Genomic DNA, 5,431 nt, shown 5'->3' on the forward strand with positions numbered 1-5,431 from the left:
CGTGACACCTTGCTGCACATTAGAATCATTGAGGGGAGCCAAAAAAAAAAAAAACCATGCTGACTAGGTACAGTGGCCCACACTCCCAGCATTTTGGGAGGCAGAGATGGGAGGATCTCTTGAGCCCAGGGGTTCGAGACCCAGCCTGGGCAACATAATGAGACCCTATCTCTACAAAAAATTAAAAAAAAAAAAAATTAGCCTGGTGGCATGCATCTGTAGGCCCAGCTACTCAGGAGCAATGGGAGGACTGCTTGAGCCCAGGAGGTCAAGGCTGCAGTGAGCTGTGATTGCACCACTGCACTCCAGCCTGGGTGACACTGCGAGACTCTGTCCCAACAAAACAAAACAAAACAACCTATACCCATGCCCTGAGACTCCCTTTTAATTGGTCTGCAGGAGAGCATTGTCACTCTGGCATTGTCACGTATCCGTTTAACTTCACCAAGAGTTATGTAGCTTTGAAACGATTCCGAACATATGTGAGTGGCATATGTTTTGCTGTGATAAGAACATGGAGTGTCCTCCTTCCAGTGAGGATGTTATAACACACCCTATCAGACCACATATGTAAGTTATTGGCCTCAACTTCTGGAAGTAGTTTTCTATGATCATTAAAATGTTTTTTTGAAAAATACATTCACATAGTAAAAACTCAAAAGATAGAAAAGAATCCAATGTGGCCGGGCGCGGTGGCTCACACCTGTAATCCCAGCACTTTGGGAGGCCGAGGCGGGTGGATCACGAGGTCAGGAGATTGAGACCATCCTGCCTAACACAGTGAAACCCCATCTCTACTAAAAATACAAAAAATTAGCCAGGCGTGGTGGCGGGCGCCTGTAGTCCCAGCTACTCAGGAGGCTGAGGCAGGAGAATGGCATGAACCCACGAGGCAGAGCAACAGAGCGAGACTCCATCTCAAAAAAAAAATTAGCCAGGCATAGTTGCACACACATGTAGTCCCAGCTACTCAAGAGGCTGAGGTGGGAGGATTACTTGAGCCCAAGAAGTCGAGGCTGCAGTGAGCCATGATCTCACCACTGCACTCCAGCCTGGGTGGCAGAATGAAACCTTGTCTCAAAAATATATATATATATATACACATATATATATATATACACACACACACATATATATAGACACACATATATAAAATATATATATATATAATATATCAAGTTCTCTGGACTCACATTCTGGCCCCTATAGACATTTGGATTTATGATGACCCATGATTTACACTTATTAAAATATATATTCAGTATCCAAATAAAAACAGCACATTCAAATACAGCTTGCTGCTTAAATGCATGTGGTCTACAGTCAGACAAGGATTCAGGGCCATTAAGTGGGATCCCACAGCTAGTAAGTGGTAGCTGAGCAAGCAGGGAGGAAAGGGTGGCTTTTTCCTTTCTTCTTGGTCAGCTACCACTTACCAGCTGTGGGATCCCACTGAATGGTCCTGTGTGTCAGATTGCCCCTCTTCATCTGTACAGGGAGGATGAAAATAGCACCTCCCTCGCAGGGTTCGTTTGAGGATTGAACAAGATAGCATGAATTACTATGGTATCTGGTACCCAATAACAGCTTCATAAATGTCAGCTATTATTATCCTCATCAGGGAGTGCTAAAGGGCGAGTTAATGTGGGGGGCAAAGTGAGTTGCTGGAGAAGCTATGTAGCTGACCAAGCAGGGAGGCAAAGGCGGTTTTGCCAAAGTGGAGAGAAGACAGGGCAGGATAGGCTCGAGCAAAGCCTCAGAAGAGATAGGGACCAGGTCCTGGGCATTTAAGCCATACCATTTCAAGACAATCCCAGTGGAGAGTTTTCCTAATGTTTTAATTTTAAAAACTAAAGACTTTGCTGGCCCCTGCTTCATGATATACAGTTGATAACTGCTGTGATTGTAATAGCAATTTTATGATTTTTCCCAACCATCATTTGGCAAGGATTACACAATTTCAAGAATTCAAACTTCTGTTGAGTGTTTCAGAGTTCTTTTTTTTTGAGACGGAGTTTCGCTCTTGTTGCCTAGGCTGGAGTGCAGTGGTGCAATCTCAGCTCACCGCAACCTCCGCCTCCCGTGTTCAAGCGATTCTCCTGCCTCAGCCTCTCAAGTAGCTGGGACTACAGGCATGCACCACCACGCGCAGCTAATTTTGTATTTTTAGTAAAGACGGGGTTTCTTCATGTTGGTCAGTTGGTCAGGCTGGTCTCAAACTCCCAACCTCAGGTGATCCACCCGCCTCGGCCTCCCAGAGTGGTGGGATTACAGGCGTGAGCCACCGTGCCCGACCGAGTGTTTCAGAGTTGTATTAAGGATACTTTAGCTCTCGCTCTAGGATGTTTGTGCTGGGCCATAATCACCAGCACTACCTCATCATTACCACTAGGGGGACCAGAACCAAAGGAATTATCAAGCTGCTAGGTACAGTGTTTACCTTCACTGATTGCTGCTCAATATTGTATTAATGTTTTTTACTTTGAAGCATATTTCTGTTTTATGCATATTAAAATGCTTTAAAAATTCAAACTCTAGTAGAATATAGGAAATTAAAGAGTCCTACTGATTCTCATCTCCAATTCGCACGCACAAAATAGTCACTGTTAATAAGATTTTTGTGTATCTTTCCAGATATTTTCATGTTTAATCTTTAATTCAAACCCATGATGTGTCCCCTGACTACCACTCTAACTTCATCTTCTACCATTCAGATCTTCAAACTTGTCAAACTTGTTCCAGCCTCAGGACCCTTGCCCTCACTACATTATCTTCCTGGACACTTAGTCTTTCTTTTTCGTTTTTCTTTTTTTTTTTTTTTTGAGACAGGGTCTCACCTGTGGCCCTGCTGCACTCACTGCAACCTCTGCCTCCTGAGCTCAAGGGATCCTCCCACCTCAGCCTCCCTGGTATCTGGGAATATAGGCGCATGTCACCATGCCCAGCTAATTTTGTATTTTTTGTAGAGATGGGGTTTCACCATGTTGCCCAGACTGGTCTTGAACTCCTGAGCTCAAGCAATACACCCACCTTGGCCTTCCAAAGTGCTGGGATTACAGGTGTGAGCCACCGCGCTGGGTCCTGGACCACTTTCTTTTCCCAGGTTCCCTCACTTAGATGTCAGCTCCTATATCACTCCCTCACAGAGGCCTGTAGTGACACCCATCAAGAAACTATTGCCCAATCTAAGTCACTCTCCATCACTATGTTTGAGATTGCTTTGTTCATTTAAGTGCTTGCTTACTTATTCACTGCTAAAATGTGACCTCCATGAGAGCAGGAGCCTGGCTGCTTTGTTTACTTCCATATCCCAAGTGTCTAGAACACAAATTAAGAACTCAAAAGCATCTATTAATTGAAAGAAATGAATGAAAGAATGCTCTCTGTACTATTCTGCAACGTGTATTTTTCACCTAATCTTATACAAGTTATATTTTACTATATGTGGATAAGCTTTATTTCAGTCATATCCTTAATGTTTTAAATTTGATTTTCTTTGTGTTACACATTCACATGGCTCAAAAAACAATATGAAAAGGTATTCAGTGAAAAATCTCACATCCACTTCTATCTCTCATCTGTCTAGTTCTCACACAACCAGGTAACCGTTCCCATTAGTTTATTGCATATCCTTTGTGCAAATACATACATATATATTCTTTTGGTTTTTGGTTTTTGTTTTTGAGACGAAGTCTTGCCCTGTTGCCCAGGCTGGAGTGTAATGGTGTGATCTCAGCTCACTGCAACCTCTGCCTCCAGGGTTCAGGCGATTCTCTTGCCTCAGCCTCCTGTGTAGCTGGGATTGCGGGTGCATACCACCACGCCCGGCTAATTTTTTTTGTATTTTTAGTAGAGAAAGGGTTTCACCATGTTGGCCAGGCTGGTCTTGAACTCCTGACTTCATGATCTGCCCGCCTTGGCCTCCCAAAGTGCTGGAATTACAGGTGTGAGCCACCGCGCCCAGCCATACATATGTATTCTTTTTTTTTTTTTTTTTTTTTTGAGATGGAGTCTCACTCTGTCACCCAGGCTGGAGGGCAGTGGCGCAATCTCGGCTCACTGCAACCTCCGCCTCCCAGGTTCAAGCAATTCTCTTGCCTCAGCCTCCCGAGTAGCTGAGATTACAGGCGCCTGCCACCATGCCCGCTAATTTTTTGTATTTTTAGTAGAGACGGGGTTTTGCAATGTTGACCAGGCTGGTCTCGAACTCCTGACCTTGTGATCCCTCTGCCTCGGCCTCCCAAAGTGCAGAGATTACAGGCATGAGCCACCATGCCCGGCCCATATATATTCCTATTCTCATTTTCTTCCCTTTTTGTACAAACTGTTCTGCACCTTAATTCTTTTAACAGCATAGTGTTATTTATTTATAAATTTTATAAATGGATTTATAATTTATTTTACTCAATTCTGTGTTGATAGACTTTTGGTTGTTTCAGTTTTTGTTATTGCAAACAATGTTGCAGTAATCATTTTCATGCTTGATAAATACATGGTACGATAAATTCCTAGAAGTGGAGTGGCTAAATCAAAATGTACATGTATATTGAATCATAAAATACCTTAGCAGCCAGGCCCGGTGGCTCACACCTGTAATCCCCGCACTTTGGGAAGTTGAGGCAGGTGGATAATGAGGTTAGGAGTTCAAGACCAGCCTGGCCAACATGGTGAAACCCCATCTCTACTAAAAATACAAAAAATTAGCCAGGCATGGTGGTGGGCACCTGTAATCCCAGCTACTTGGGAGGCTGAGGCAGGAGAATCTCTTGAACCCGGGAGACGGAGATTGCATTTAGCCAAGATCACACCACTGCACTCTAGCCTGGGCAACAGAGCAAGACTCCATCTCAAAAAAATAAAAATAAAAAAAAAAAGGTTTTATCAAAAAACAAAAAGGTTTTATCAAAAAAAAAAAAAAAGAGAGATCTTAGCAAACTTCCCTCTAAGAGAGCTGCCACAATTTATAACTCCCACCAGTGGTGCACAAGAGCACCAACTTTCCCACACTCTTGCCCAGGATAAATATTTCAGACTTTTAAATGTTTGCTACTCTGATGAGTGAAAAATGGTTGGTCACTGTTGGGTTTTCTTTTACATAAATGTTTAATGTCACTAATCTTCTCTGTATCGTTCCAATTTTAGCATATGTGCTGCTGACGCGAGCACTGCTCACTGTTGTTTTAATGTTCATTTATCTTATTATGAATGAAGTTGAATATCTTTTCATAGTTTAAAAATTGATTTATTGATATGTCATTAACATACCGTACAACTCACCCAAAGTGTACAATTCAGTGGCTTTTCGTATACTCACAACCATCACCATAATCAATTTTAGAATGTTTGCATTACTTCGAAAAGAACCCCATATACTTTAGCTATCACTCCTGTATCTCCCTATTATCCCCCACCCTAAGCAACCACTAATCTA

At 42.8% G+C, this 5,431-nt stretch overlaps 1 non-coding gene across 1 annotated transcript; it reads right to left on the reverse strand.

Annotated features, from left to right (window-relative positions):
- Positions 1-5,061: 5,061 nt before the first annotated feature.
- On the reverse strand, positions 5,062-5,166 carry LOC115831335. Its single transcript, XR_004026853.1, has one exon. It is a non-coding gene; the product is annotated as a U6 spliceosomal RNA (small nuclear RNA).
- Between the last annotated feature and the right edge of the window lie 265 nt (positions 5,167-5,431).

The sequence above is a fragment of the Nomascus leucogenys genome, chromosome 18, assembly GCF_006542625.1.
Source record: "Nomascus leucogenys isolate Asia chromosome 18, Asia_NLE_v1, whole genome shotgun sequence".
Lineage (NCBI taxonomy): Eukaryota > Metazoa > Chordata > Mammalia > Primates > Hylobatidae > Nomascus > Nomascus leucogenys.